Raw genomic sequence first — 16,675 nt, 5'->3', positions numbered from 1 at the left:
GTATTTCAGATGAGTCACCTATAAAAGTCTCTGAAAAACCTTCTACATTAGCAGAAAAGCAAACTGCTTCTACCTCTGCATGTGCAGTTCTCGAGGAAATTTCTTCAACTGTAAATGAGGAAAATAAAAGTCAACCTTCCTGCAATTATGAAGTTCACCACAAAAGAAAGACAAGCCCACAAACATCAGAAAATAAAAAAAAAGCAGCAGAAATTAGATAATTTTTTTTAAAAGAATTAATTTAGGTAATTTAAAAGATTTGCATAAAATGTAGTAGTTTATATGTTTGAAAATTTATGGTTATTAATTTTGCAAAAAAAGTAATTCATAGAACTTTTATAATTAGGTCATTCAATACTTCATAATTGTAATTTTTCATTTCTCCCCCCCCCCTTCTCGAAACTCCAAAATGCCGGTAGTAAGTCCGTAAAAGTTTCCGGGGATTTTTTGGGGTCCCACAAACACCCCTGTATTTATGAATTGTAATGAAAAATGAACCGTATTGTGTATGTGCAGAAAACTTGGGGGATGAGCACTAAAAGGATTACTTAAAGCTTTTATATGGTTTCTGGTTGCTGATAAAATTCAAATCGACAGCCTATAAACGCTGACCAGATGTTTCCTACGATAAATATCTAACATTTCCTACCATAAAAACCATACAAAAGCTTTATTCCAACAGAAACAGTGGTCAACCTGGCCCACATTCCTCCCCCCCCCCCCCCAGTGCTTTTTCCAATAACTGGGACCGAATCTTCTCACATTCTATCTCCTCCTGGGAAATAAGCAGATTGAGAAGTAGGAAAAAGGAACATTCGAAGAAAGAGACGATGGGAAGAGATGATGAAGAAGAAGATGCGGAACAGAAGTGATTGTTCCTCTTCGCCGCACGGTGATGAAGAGAGGCAAAGTAGTCGGCGGCGACAAAAAGACGTCTTAAGAACATCTCTGACCTTTCCGCCACCGCCTAATCCTCCCATCAAAGATTTGGTGGAAGGGATCGGGATGGAAGGAGGGGGAGGGGGTGATGATCGTCGACGACAAAAGGATTTTCGGAAGGGTACAGAAGCACTTTCTCACGTCCCTGTGCGGATCGATTTTCCGGGATGACGAGGGGATTTACCGGCAACTTTCACACGCCGCTCGGCCATCGACAAAAAGCCACGAGGGAGTACACGCTTACATCAAATTAAGAGCTTTCCCGGTGGATTCATTCCGACTGGGAAGAGCGGATGAAATTATCTTTCACCTGATTAGTACGGAATGAGAGTTAGAATTGGTTCCATAAGGTAGCTCACAGAACAGTTGTATTTGAAAGAAAATAGAAAATGAAAATTGTGCATGCGTACGCGCGGTACCCAGGGGTGTGTGTGCAATCACCCTTGGTGATATGAATAATCACTAGATTATTCACATTTACCGTAACTTATATTAATAATAAAGGATAGTGTGTTGTAATCACCCCTGGTGATTATGAATAATCACTAGATTATTCACATTTACCGTAACTTATATTAATAATAAAGGATAGTGTGTTGTAATCACCCCTGGTGATTATAAATAATCACTAGATTATTCACATTTACCGTAACTTATATTAATAATAAAGGATAGTGTGTTGTAATCACCCCTGGTGATTATGAATAATCACTAGATTAATCACATTTACCGTAACTTATATTAATAATAAAAAATAGTGTGTTATAATCACCCCTGGTGATTATGAATAATCACTAGATTATTCATAATCATATCATAATCATTCATAATCAATCATATCATATTATGAATAATCACTAGATTATTCACATTTACCTTAACATATATTGATAATAAAGGATAATGTGTGTACGCATGCATGTGTTGTGTGAAATCACAACTGGTGATTATGAATAATCACTAGATTATTCTACCATACCATATATTAATAATAAATCTTATGCATCTACCATAACATATATTAATAATAATGGGCAGTGTGTGTATGTGCATAATCACAAGATTAATCACTACCTTAACATATATTGACAATAAAGGATACTGTGCGCGCACATGCGTGTGTGTGTGAAGTCACCACTGGTGATTATGAATAATCCCTAGATTAATAGCATTTACCGTAACTTATATTAATAGTAACGAATAATGTGTGCGCGCATGCGTACATGTTTCTTATCGCTTTATAAGCCAGGCTGAATCTGGTAATTTTCATACTTATGGAGAAATGCAACTCGGGGCGATTTTTTTTAATAAAACAAGTTTTAAAATGCTTTAAAATTAAAAAAAAAATGTTTTATAATGATATTAGTTGATTTTGCAAATTTTTCCTTAATTTCATAAGGGTTTTTTTTAATATAATTTTCATAGCAATAATGAAATTCAAACAGTTTTTTTTTTTTTTTTTTTTTTTTTTTTTGTCGTCTGATTTTCTTCTACTGTTGCCAGTTCTTTTATTAAAACTCTTTATAATTTCATTGAAATTAGATCAGTAAATAAACTAGATTTGAAAAAGTTAATTCAATAAGAAAAAATGCAAAGAGGATTGATTCTAATTGTTAAAATTTAGTAACATATTTTGTAAGAAAGACGTGGATGGACTTTTGAAGAATTTATAGCACTATACAACTCTACATATATTAATTACCTTCAGATAAATGTTGCATGGCATGTTTAAGTTTAATGACCATCTAAGTGGCAGCAGAATGGCCAAATTTCAGTATATACTATTTTATTCATACCTAGATCAAGAAAACATAAAATGGAAACACAATCTTTTCAGTGTATGATAAGTCATTAAAATTAACGTGCACATGCTTATAACGGTATGAAATGCTTAATTGCTAGAAATTAGGACGTAAAAATATGTTAGCATTTAATGTATTTTTAATACTTCAAAGTTTAATATGTAATGTAAAATGGACCAATATACGTTTTCTTTAGAGGGTCCTTTGTTGTTTGCAAATGTCCAATATCATCAAATGTTCGTTATTCCTTCATGCTATGTAGGGTTGCTTTCGGCTGGCCCATCCAGTTTCCCGCATGGTCTCTGGCTATGTCAGGGTATGACTTGTATATAAGCAATGGAATTTCCATATATCGAATTTCCGTAAATTTAATGCATTTTTAATGTTTCACAGTTTAATATGTAATGTAAAATGGACCAATATATGTTTTCTTTAGAGGGTAATTCCCGTAAATCTAATTTCCGTAAATTTAATGCATTTTTAATGCTTCACAGTTTAATATGTAATGTAAAATGGACCAATATACGTTTTCTTTAGAGGGTCCTTTATTGTTTGCAAATAATGTCGTTGTTCCTTCATGCTATGTGGGGTTGCTCCTCGACTGCCCATCAAGTTTCACGCATGGTCTCTGGCTATGTCAGGATATAACTTGCATATAAGCAATGGGACTTCCATATATCGAATACCTCTACATATGGATTTATTTTCAAGAATCTTGTATTTTAATCAAACATTTGTTTTGTGTATCGAATAAAATTTCTATAGATCGAATAAAAATTTTCACATAAAATATTATGCAGCGTTAAATCTTATTGATAAAAAATAACTAAGAATTAAATAAGAAAACTGAAATTTATATGTATCTATTGTTTTCCCAAGAATCTTGAGGCTCGTTAAATAGAGGTTCTGCTGTATATACAATAAGACCTCAAATTACTGGACTAATTGGGGTGGAAGGGCATTGGGTAATCAGAAAATCTTTAAATGACGAACTGTGTTTTGAAAAATATTTGGAATAAATGAGGTAACCAGATTCTACTCATTTTACGGAAATATTCCTTCTAATTGCTTATGAAAGAAACTATTTTTTCTTTGTACGATATTGATATTTGGAGAATCAAATAAATGCCTAAACTGCTGTTTAGGCATAAGTACTTTGATCCTGATCATCTTTTGAAGTCTTAAGACAATCATATCAGTCATCAAAAATAATATCATAAATCACGGTCGAAATTTATCCAAAATAATCCATTGAGAATTGACCACCATTCACGCAATTTGGTTCCTAATTCAGAATGGGAAAAACCACTTTCTATTGAGCAAATGTCCCATACATACTTTCATGAATCATATTCTCTGTATATATGCTGTTGTGAATTGATTTTTATCCCCTTGTGTATGTGGAGGGGGGAGGGCGAATTATCGTTCACACTGTCCCCCGCATTCTGTCTGGCCAGAAATAATAGACGCGCGGTTCTGTGAGAGTCGCGTGGGAGAAGCTGCAAAGAAAAGAAGAATCGATGCGTGTCGATAGAGGAACTGGGCCAGTGGGAATCGGAACACGGAAGGATGAGCCGAGAACAAGTCTTATCTCATCTCCATTCTGACCTCTTCAGATGACCACGCCGAATGCCGATTCCCGCGCCTTTTTCGGCTTTGTTTCCCTGCTGGTATTTGTCACCAAGTTCTTCTGCCTAAGAATTTGTGTTTCTAAAAGGTCGAATAATTTTTTCCTCCGTCTTTCTTTACTTATTGATTTGTTGGTATGGGCTGGATTTGATTCATTTCCGTAAAAGCTCTTTAACAATCAAGTTTGAAATGGCTCATCTTTTCTTCCAAATTTTATTCCAACTCTTTTATCAAACTTCCATCAGATTTTTTTTTATTTTAATGTTTAGATAAGCATTTTTTATAAGTAACATATATTATTACAAACTGAAATAATAAAATATTTACTTCCTGGTCATCTTCAAGAGAGTTGGTTTTAGTATCTTGCGTATAAAATCATCGGAAGTAACCTACCCAAACCGGTGAAACCATGTAGATATTTCTCGAATAATCTATACTTATAATAAAGCTCAATGTGTGTGTGTGTGTGTGTGTTGGCGCTCTACAGGCCAGACCATTCAACCTACAGCTACCAAATTTGGCACATGTATACCTTGGAGGCCGGGAATGTGCACCTGGGAGTTATTTTTTCGAATTTTTAATTAGAATTTTATTTATTTAAAAATTAGGCGAAATTTTGGCGTGTTTCTGCTATAACTTCCGAAAATATTACCGCACAAAAACGGTTTTTGCATGAAGTTAAAGATAAAAAAATTATCTTTTAAATTATACCAATGTTTTAACCTTAAAATTAAATTTCTATTTTTAATTAATTTTAAAATAAATATTTTAACTATATTTTTCAACAATTTTTTTCGTACAAAATAAAAATAAAATTTAAGCTGCACGAGCACGTTCCGCATTCATGGGAAAAAATTAGCTTTTTTCAAAGTGTTGCCATCACATTGATTAAAACTCCAACTAAAAATAAATTAAATCTTTTTGGAAATGAAATCTGCAAAAATATAATTTTCGACACGTGTCTGTAGGAAATGAAACAAATAGGAAATATTATTTTTTCTAAAAAATGAATTCAAGAAAAATTATTTTATGATCTTTTACACTATCTATATTATTAATCCAATAAATCGGTTTTATTTTAAGGCAAGTTTTGTTTAATATGATCAGGATATCCATTCAAATCAGGGCCACACAGCTAATTTGTAAACCTTTAGTAATAGACACAGATCTGCTAAAATGGTCTAAATGGAAAATGATTATATTTTATGTAACTTGATTCAATAAATGCTCCAATAAATAACGAATTTTTGATTTTACATAAAGCTTTTGCTGTGGAAATCACGAATAACAAATTGTTCTTGAAACACTAATATTTTAAGTAAAAAGAGTTAATTTCCAATCAACTAAATCAATCACTTAAACTGACTGATTTATGAAAATTTATATATCACTATTCAATAAAAAAAGGATAATTTTAGATTTTTCATCGATCGTTTCAAAGAAAATACGCCAATCAGCGCGCAGGTTTCTCAAGATTAATTGGCCTAAGATTATGAAAATGTTGAGTTTTTCTAAATTTTTAACATTCAAAACTTCATAAATAAGTCTTAGTTGATCGTGGAAAATAGAAACATTCATTCATTTATTTAAAATTTGGTGTGTCCAGAATATTTCTCAGAATATGATACCTTACTGCATTAAATTTAGACTTAATAATTTTTGAAATATATTTATAGGCCGGAACAAAATATTATTATTGATTTCATTTTAATCCTTTTGAAAGCAAAACTAAAAGCTGAATTTTATGCTGAATCTGAGAAATTTTTGTTGAATTATTGTTTAAGATATTACATAAATTATGAAAAATATTTTGTAGTTCACATAGGACTTAAATACCGAGCGATTCTGTTTGCAATACTCATATTCGATAATAATAATAATAAATAAATAACAATAAAGATGAGAAATAAAATAAAACGCTTAGTTTTAGCAATAAAGATGATAAATAAAATAAAACGCTTAGTTTTAACAATAAAGATGATAAATAAAATAAAATGCTTAGTTTTATTAAAAAATATCTTCATATTAATTGCAATTTCATCATTTCCACTTTAAATTAAAGTTGAAGTTTTACCGGACATGACAACAAATTAGGAATATATATATATAGTAAATTGAACGAAACGATCTAAGTAACAGTATAAGTTTGGTATGACTATCAAAATGTGAAGATTAAAACTGTTTTGTTTGAGATTCTATTAAGAGACCAGTTACTTAAAATATTTAATTGAAAATTGTAGCGAGCGGTAATACTGGCGAACCGGCTGGTCGCCAAAGGCGGCTAGTCTCTAATAAAGGTGATATCTCCCCTCCATGTTTAAAATTCTGAACCATGGGCAACGCCGTCAATTTCATGAAAGATCAGATTTTTATTTTCAGATTCCCACACATGAAAATTGTGTGCGTCGTAGTGTACTTAAGAAATCCAATATTTATATATTAATTGCAGGCTACAAATAATAGTCACGAAATATCGATCTTTGTGATTTTTTTTTGGCGATTAATCACTGACTTACTATTAAGGCAACAGGTACCAAAAAATCGAATATGTATTTTGGATTCCTTTTTTAAAATATTTTTGAAATGTTTATACATATTAAAAAGTGCCACTTATTCATTTCAAAAGTAAACTTTTTAGATCTTAATATTTATAAAAAAAATTTTAACTCTTTATGAAATAACCTTCATTTTTGAAATGTTATAATTTCCAATTTATACAGGTCATTTTTCTTTTACATTTGTTTATTAATGATTCATTGTATACGGACATAAGTCTTGAACAGAAGAAGTGATTTTATTTTATAAAGATGTTTTTAGCGGTATTATAATTTATATTAGCATTTTTTAAATATTTTCAAACCTTTTGCTGCAAATCTTTAATCAGATCTCAATATATCTTATAGCGCACTTCTGACCAGTTGATAACTGACATTCGATCTCGGAGAGATCAATTATTTTCTGAGAGGTAGAAACGGGGGATGGGTCACGAGGAAATAGTAGGGTTATATGAAACCTTTTTTTTTTTTTTTTTTTTTTTTGTTGGAGCATTTTTTTCCCCGTTTATTATAATTGATACATTTCAAAAGTAACTCCGTCCTACAAAACATATAGAATAGGAGAAAAAAAAAATACTGATGTCCGTCACCATATAACTTCACTGGCACAGGAAACCGAACAGACATCCATGGAAAGAAAGCTCCCACTGTATCACATAACCTCGACAGTCAGATCCATCGTCATTTGCATCACGATCCAGGCTTCATAAACATTCATTTGAAACATCTTATTCCCACTTTCACCAAAAGACATATAATTTTGAAACGCGTCCATCAACTGTTAACAAACTCTGTTATTAAAAGCATATCAATACAAGAAGTTTAAAATAACTACAATGTACTCTTACTTATAAAACATTTATAATTTTCAAATTCTTCATAATAACATTTATACATATAATAAATCAATTAAATTAATAAAATAAATATTTATTACAAAAGTCATTACACAACCATTACATTAATATAAGCAGTAATTCACTACAATTAAATACTTACTACAATTTTATATGCTTACTTAAGATCATTACTTAATCAAATAGATATAATATATGCAATAATACAAAATTTGGAAACATCAGAGTAACATTTCCTCAAAGACATTAACTTTCTAATGAAAATTCCTGTAATTCCTTAACCATAAGAGTTAATCATTGTCTGGTTATAATATATCTGTCTGACTAGATCCATAATTCAAAAGCTACCATAATTCGTCTGAAAATGTTTAGCTATTATATCTTTGAACATACTACATCTATAGACATAGTGGGTAAGTGTATCAGTATCAAATTCACCACGGCAATTATTATCTTTTTTTTTTTAACTTTTTTGATAGAAAAGTACCCATGGCCATTACAATTGGCGTGTCTTCAACAATATGTTCCTAAGAAATGAAACAAAATTGATCATGTTGACTCCTTAACTTATCGAAATAGAATCGTCTGATATGCAATTATGACGTCTCACTCGTCAACTCGTCAGAGGCAGGCCATATTTGACTTTTCCAAGTAGAGGTAATTTATTTCAAACCAAGGGCACTTTAACGTTAACGCTTCACAACATTTGATCTGAATGGGTTTAACGAAATCTAAAAGAAAAATTGAATCTATAAGGGACCAAAAAGCTGTTTAAAAAATTATAAGGAAGTGTAAACTAAACAAAAGAAAATCAAGTAGAAACCAGAGACAAGTTAAAATTACTATCAGAATAAAGAGAAACGAATCTGCTGTATCGGGTTTCCCGTTTGAGAACACCAATTTCAACAGTTGCGTGAGTCTTTCATCTAATGAAGCACGCACCATGTAATTGCCTTTGTTTTAATCTTCGTTTACTATTTTTTTTCTTGAGTTTTTCAGTTACCATATTATTAGTATGATTTAGAATTGGACTACAGTTATCTTTTCTTATATTTATAGTTTCCGCTGAGCATCATTATGTTTTTGTTGGACTTCTGAATTCTGTATGCTGTTTAAATCTGATAATTTCGCGTTATTTAATCAAAAATCATATGTATATGAAATAAATTATGCTGGGTTCAGCGAAACAATCAAACGCTTTATTTTTTTAACCGTTCTTATTCGGTGAACTTTTTTTTTGTCGATATAACTGATTTGATATAACCCTTTTGATATATCAAAAGAGTTATATCAAAATATTTAATTTGGATATCCGAAATTATTTGATTGTCTCAAATATTTTGATCCGAAGTTCCAAAAGCGTCATCTTTGCGCGTTGCGATCAATACTTATGGTAGGTATCTATGCTTTCTGTTTGGATTACTTGACGAAATCATATCTGAGAATCTGCATGCAGGTTCTTTTAAATACTTGGATTTCAGTTTCGATTGTATAGAATTTCATTGTTAAAAAAGAAAATCATATACTGGATAATATGGATTTTCAAAAATCAATCATCTAATTTATGAGGACATATGGTAACTATGACTTCTAATTAACCCTTTCTAGGGCCATGGAAAATATGTATCCCACCAAATTCATCAGTCTTTGTATGAAGTTATATATAGTTTGGCTTGAATTCTGACGAATCTTTCAATAAGACAGGAATTTAAATGCTTCAGTTTCTTATCTCACACAAAATGATGCATTTTGATTTGTTACTTAATTATTAATTAACCAAAGTAATTAATTAATTAATTTAATTTAATTAATCTAATAAGCTTAAATGAATCACTTTTTCTTAAGACAAAGATTTCTTTTTCCTTAAGCCACCCTCAATTCTAAAAAAATTAGCATACCGTGACTATTAATTAACAAAATGGCCCTTTAGAAGGTTAATAATTGTGGTAATTGACTTAGATTTTGGCGATTACCGATTTTAAATATTGATTCGTAATGTGTATAGGTAATTCCAAATGCCTCCATCATTTATGGATTCATTGATAATCTTGTAATTCGATTAGGTTTGGATTCATAATTACTGAATTCAAGGCATAATAGTTGCAATGCAACTAGATTTATATTTATAATCATTAGTGAATTCGATGTGTAATTTGATGATTCCATTTATATTTGGATTCATGATTATTTTTGAAATCTATTCAGTAGTTAAATGACATTTAACAGTTTCAGAACCTTCTAACTAAAATTTGGTTATTAGGTTTTGAAATCCATAGCAAATATTCAAACGCAAAGCACTCGTACTTAAAATGGTAAGATTGCCTCGAAAAATACACCGTCGTAACATAAATATTAGAATAGGTAAAAAATGCATAATGCTTGGATTTTTCGAATTAAATAATTAATTCTTTGATACAACAAGAAATTAATATGCTTAGGTAGCATTTCTAATAACAGTCTTCAAGTGCTAATGATAAAGGTTAATTTATTTGCTTTAAAAGGTTTAAAGGAAAAGCAGTGAATATGATGTTTGATTTTTTTCTTTGTCGTTTTGATATTTTAAAAAGTATTTCACTGCTTTTAAGCTTCATTTTAATAAATCAAGCGCCGTGCATCCTTGCCTTGTTTAAGCTTTTTGATAAATAGTTTCATTAATTAAAAGTTATCTTGAAATTAATTGGCAACATACCCTCATTCTGTTTATTAATTAATTGGAAAAATCAATGGGAGCAGATGACAAGTTATGTATGTTTGTTCCACTTTAGAAACTGAACCGTATCCGAGACATCTTTAAGTAAGAAAAAACATCTCCAGGGCTGCTTTTTATCTTTCCAACTTCCTATTCCCAACTTGTTTATTTCTCTCTTTTTTCCCCATTCCTTTCTCATTTATTTCTTGTATTCATTTATTTATTTATTTAATACTTTTTTTAAAATGAAACGTCGAATCTCATTTTTTCGGACGAATGTTGCAACTGTTATTCCAATGCCTGCTAATTAGATGAGGGATAAAAAAAATGGCGTCCCTTTGGGTCTTCAATTCGTTTCAGAAGATTCGGAAAGTTTCGCTGCCGGTGAAGAAAGCGAAGTGCTGCAAATAAGATTAAGTATTGCTTAATCTTTGGAATGATGTACGATGACTGTCTTTTTACTTCACACTTAATTAACGAATCCATGCTTCCTTTTGCCACTCCTTTTTTTTTCTTATCACTTTACAGTTTTCGCGATAAGTACTTCATTTGCCAAAGTGGATATGGAATTATTACATGCTTCGAAAAACCAACCTTGTCATTAGCTTTATTAATGGATTCCGCTTCTTCATACATAATAGAGGAATGGTTTTAAGATGATATTGGACAAGAGGGAGATATAATTAAATGTGGAATAGACAGGTACGACATGTTTTAAAATTCAGCCATTTTGTTGATTTTAAAATATTAGTCGTCGTTTCTCTGCCGATACTGCTTCGTTCATTGGTGGTGGGGTGGTCGGCTGTACACAAGAAAAACACCCATATCGTTTCTGGTAATATGTAACAGTTTCTAGAAATCTAGAATAAATAAGAATCACTAATATTACTGCAGCTAACATTGGAGTTATTAATTTTTAAAGAAATGATTTTTTAATATTAAATGGTTTTTTTACCTTAAAGTTCTCAATGAATTTAAAAAATAATCATTAATTGGTAATTATGATTTTCCTTTAATGTAATTTGTAAATTGTGCAGACTAAATTCACAATTTATACTGATATTCATAAATTATGGTTACTGATCATTTTTATGAATTACATAAAAAAAATCACAAAAACAATTGCTAAATACATAAAACATTTAATGCATGAAAAATAAAAATCTAGAATCATCTCATCGCACATTTTTTTTTTTTTTTTTTTTTTTTTTTTGGAAATTTACGAGTTCTGGAGTTAACCATTTGTTAAGATGTAATCAGATTGCTTGAGAGTCAATCCATCATCGGTTTTAATAGTTCTTACCGTTTACTAAGACGCAGTCAGGTTGCTTGAGAGTCAATCCATCATCGGTTTTAATTGTTCTTACAGTATTTTCAGACTCAATCAGGGTGCTTGAGAGTCAATCTATTGTCAGTTTTAATTGTTCTTACCGTTTGCTGAAATGCAGTCAGATTACTTGAGAGTCAATCCATCATCAGTTTTAATAGCTCTTTTCGTTTGCTCAGACGCAGTCAGGTTGCTTGAGAATCAATCCATCATCGGTTTTTAATAGTTCTTACCGTTTACTAATAGGCAGTCAGGTTGCTTGTTGTCAATCCATCATCGGTTTCAATTGTTCTTACCGTTTGTTCAGACGCAGTCAGGTTGCTTGAGAGTCAATCCATTGTCAGTTTTAATTGTTCTTACCGTTTACTGAGAGACAGTCAGATTACTTGAGAGTCAATCCATCATTAGTGTTTTTTCTTACCGTTTGCTCAGACGCAGTTAGGTTGCTTGAGAGTTAATCCATCGTCAGTTTTAATAGTTATTACCCTTTGCTCAGACACAGTCAGGTTGCTTGAGAGTCAATCCATCGTCAGTTTTAATAGTTGTTACCGGTTGCTCAGACGCAGTCAGGTTGCTTGAGAGTTAATCCATCATCAGTTTTAATAGTTATTACCATTTGCTCAGACGCAGTCAGGTTGCTTGAGAGTCAATCCATCGTCAATTTCAATAGTGTTTACCGTTCGCTAGGATGCAATCAGGTTACATAATGGTATACCCATCATCTGCTTGTACTTGCTCTAATTTATCCAATATTTTTCCATTCTTGAAGGTTACCTTCTGTCCCTGTTTCATAAATTCAACCATGTACTATGAAATTTGAATCATTTTCAATACTTTTGCAGTTAGTGCTTAATTTTTAAATTGCAAAAATAACTTAGAATGCATAAAATTTAGCATTTTTAATTTTCTCAACTGCATTATATATATTTTTGTCTTATCTTATTCCTTTATAGTGATTTTTTTTTCATTTTCTTTCAGAACAAAATTGAAACTCAAAGACTAGCTGGATTTTTTGGGGGTCTGCCTTTTTTTTGCTAAATTTTGAAACAAAAGTAAGTGTCATATCAGAAATCATAATCTACTTGACTTATCTTTAAAATGTTCCATTTTTTCCCTTTAAAATAAAGAAAATTGTGTTTTTATTTTTGCTTACCGTTAAAGGGATTGAACTTGTGCCCATTTCTATGTTTTAAAGTTAGTTCGTTATTTTTAATTTTTATTTGTAACTGATAGCCTCTGGTGACAGTTGCTCTACTGAGATTGATGATTGCTAAAACTTTCAATTAAATATTTTTGTACTTTGGTTTTAGTGGCTTCCTCAGAAAAATATGTTTTAACTTTAAAGTTTAAAAACTTAATATTGTTCCGTTTGCTGTGCTATGCATTTCCCGAATTTTCTGTCTATATCTCTATAAGTTAAATTATATCACTAGAAAAAGTAACAACTTTTAAAAACGAGCCATTAAAATAATTTCACCATTAGTTGATTCTCAGTTTTAATTAAAATTTAATAAACACAATAAAGTTTTAAAATTTTCATTAAAAGCGTGCCTTATACCAAAATCTACTTAACAGAAAAAAAAAAAGGATGAATTAGTAGAAACAAAGAAAACGTTCCGAGTTCCGCTTCAACAACGAAATATATTTAAAATATGCTTTTAAATATTTCCGAAAAAATTAATTAAAAATGAAAAAATTATTCTGAAAAAAATGGTACCATTGAAAAGATAATGTTTTGAATTTCAAGGTAATGTCATAATCGTTTTTGAGCAGCAATATTTTTGGAAATTATCGCTGGTAAACACCAAAATTTCGCTTAATTTTTAATTAAGTAGCTTTCTATTTAAAATTTTGAAAAATCGCTTCAAGGTAGTCAATCTGATTCTCCAGAATCTATATAATGTACTAAATTTGGTAATTCTTAGTCAAATATTTTTGCCTGTGGAACGCCTACACGTACGGGCACTTGAACATGCACATTCCTTTTTATTATCAGCATATATATATATATATATATATATATATATATATATATATATATATATATATATATATATATATATATATATTATTGATTATTATATGTTTATTTGATTATTTAAGAAAGTTAGGTTTAAAAGATTTGAAAAAACTATTTATCAACAGCTAATAGACTATGTATTCATGTTGCATTCCTTGCATTTAAAAAGAAATCCACATGTTATTCATTCACATCAAAGTTGAATTTCAAAAAGGGACTTTACTTCACTTATTTGTGCAAATTCATTAGAATTTAACCAATATTTTTAACTTTATTGGCATCTGTAAAGAAATGCTAATTGCTTTGCAATCAAAACTTTGTTTAAGATTCTGGAACTTAACAAGCTGTGATTTGTTAGTTGTTTTAACTTTTACTCACTAATCCCCCCTTGAAAATATCTTCGTTCTTTGATCACTGACTGTTTACTTAGGGAGTTAGAAAGTGGTTTCCTTGGTAACATATATTTGTATTCCTATTCGGAAGCCTAATTTGCTAAAGCATTCACTGATCAAAACAAAACAAAAACTAATTCAAAATATATTTTTCAACAAATTTCAGTAAAGAAGCCATTCAGCGTAAATTTAAATTAAAAACATTTTAACTTACTAATCCTATCCTCTTTAGTACATCCAGTCGCTTTCGTTACTATTGTTTACAAAGTGAACTAGGAAGTGATTACCATGGCAACAAATTTGTAAAGCTGCTTGAGCATTCTAATTCGTTAAATATTGATTGTTCAAAACAAAAAAAAAGTAGCAGAAGGTTTGGAATTTTAAATGTATCTAAATGGTATAGAAATAACCAAAAATGTCTTTTTGTGAGAAGAATTCAAACCCAGAGAAAAATTTAATTTATTTTCTTGTATAAGAAGAAGACAAAGAGAAAATAAAATATTGGAATTGTCAGAAAATGCGCTCTCGAGATTTTAATGAACCTGCATATTTTAGACGAGTTTAAAACGGTCATTTTTGAAATTTTCTATGTCTATGAAATTTTCTATGCCAGAGAATGCCTTACATCGAATTGGCGTACAATAATTACGAAATATTAACTTTTGACGGGAATTGAACATTTTTACAGAATCTATGGTGTCATCCTTGGCGAGTTATTTGGCGAAAAATCCCTGTCATGAGTTAATAGCATTCAAAAATCGAATTTGTGTTTTAGACACGTTTTTCTCAACCTATTGAAATAAAAATTTGACACAAACCTACACTTGCAGTCTCAAAATCCCATACCAAATCTGGTACATATAAGTCAATGCATTTTTGAACTATCGCGTTTACTTGTTTCAGAAAATACAGACCAACTGACAGTTCCACCCGTTATTGGATTTGGTTCAAAATTTGACAATTGTCTACTTTATAGATGTTAAGTACCGAACCTGATAATGTTGTGTACCGAATCTTATCTATCTAGCTATCTTCGTTTTTTTAATTGTCATGTTAACTTACATACGAGCAGCAGAACAGAGGAATTGCTCTGAACAGATGTTGCTCAGAATTTGATTGAAATCTGCTAATTTGGTGTAAAGACAGAATACCAAATTTCAACTGTCTAGCTCAATTCGTTTTTGAATTATCCTTGTCATGGATAGGCAGGCATACATTTTCTAAAAATGTGTTTTTAGAACTGGTGGTAGTCTAAAACGTGGATATTCATCAAGTTCGAATTTTTAATGATTACTATACTTTTTTTATACTATATATACGAGAAAGTAAAAATACAACAAATTATGAGGCTAAAACTTTATATGTGGCATTTAAATCTAAATTATAGATTTCTGTCAAGTATTGATTGAAGTTCTTCTACAGAAAGTGTGTTCTAATTCTGTACTTATTGCCTGTCCTTTTGCAAAAATCTTTTATTTCATAAAACTGAAATTTGAAAACTTATTGATACCAAAAAATTGTTTGAAAATAAAAAAATAAAAAATCCATAGCATTTATTTTGAAGAAGAACGGCACTATTATTGACTAAGAAGAGCTTCAATTGCCATCATTAACCATTCAAACATTCATTGTGGTCATTTTTAGAACATTATGTGTGTTAACAGTCTTTTATTCCAAACTCACTTCTTAAATTTTTCATTACGCCCTAAGGGTTCTCAAAACCTTATTAAATTCAGTTTCGCTTCCCTCCTTGTTGTTTAATAAGACCATTTTATATTCGCGAACACTATAATTTAACTATATAGCAGGCTAAGCTGATGAATGACAGAATATGAATTTATTATTCGACTCGTAAATTTGTATCAAACTTTGATCCAAATCCAATACCTCGTTTGATTTAACAATATTACGTTGGATTTAATAATACGCTGTTAATTTATTAACTTTAATTACTATCAATGCTGCCCTTCTAGCGATCATAGGTTATTATTGGTTCCGCTTTCCCAATTACACTGTCAATTATTTACTAACTGTTCCGATTCATTTGATGTACTTTTACGAATCTGTAATATTGTTTTCTAACTTAATGTCATAGTGAGGAAGAAAGTTTTACAGGTTTTTGAATGGATGCTGAATGAATGCTAGATAATTGACTAAAAAAAATATATTCTCGAAAATACAAGAATTTTGATGATATCTCCTTTAGATACCGAAATTCGCCGATCTGTATAGAGCGTATAATATTCTGTCTCGGAGACAATAAATCTATATCGATCTATAAGGATCTATAGTGACTCATTCAAGTTAATTCTACCTTTGGAATTGTGATTGTGGAATGTTGATTATGGATTAGAGAATCTCAATGGATGTCTCTGTTTTTACTTCGAATGTTGTTGTGTTGTTCTGCTCTTTAATTAGAAAGTTAAAGTTTGCTATTATTTTATTAATTTCTGCAAATTCTCTCT

The 16,675-nt window shown here is 30.5% G+C and overlaps 1 protein-coding gene across 6 annotated transcripts in view; it reads left to right on the top strand.

The window, feature by feature from the left end:
- LOC129981090 (uncharacterized) overlaps window positions 1-16,675 on the top strand; it is a 190,917-nt gene that overhangs the window by 99,240 nt on the left and 75,002 nt on the right. For 4 of the 6 annotated variants that reach the window (XM_056091742.1, XM_056091744.1, XM_056091750.1 and 1 more), the window contains one exon: window positions 12,777-12,850. The exons of the other annotated variants lie outside the window; for them this stretch is intronic. The gene's annotated coding sequence lies outside the window, so the exon portion shown is untranslated. The remainder of the gene's footprint in view (window positions 1-12,776; window positions 12,851-16,675) is intronic. 6 annotated transcript variants of the gene reach the window in all.

The sequence above is a fragment of the Argiope bruennichi genome, chromosome 8, assembly GCF_947563725.1.
Source record: "Argiope bruennichi chromosome 8, qqArgBrue1.1, whole genome shotgun sequence".
NCBI classification, from domain to species: Eukaryota; Metazoa; Arthropoda; class Arachnida; order Araneae; family Araneidae; genus Argiope; species Argiope bruennichi.
This window is presented reverse-complemented; position numbering and strand designations above follow the sequence as displayed.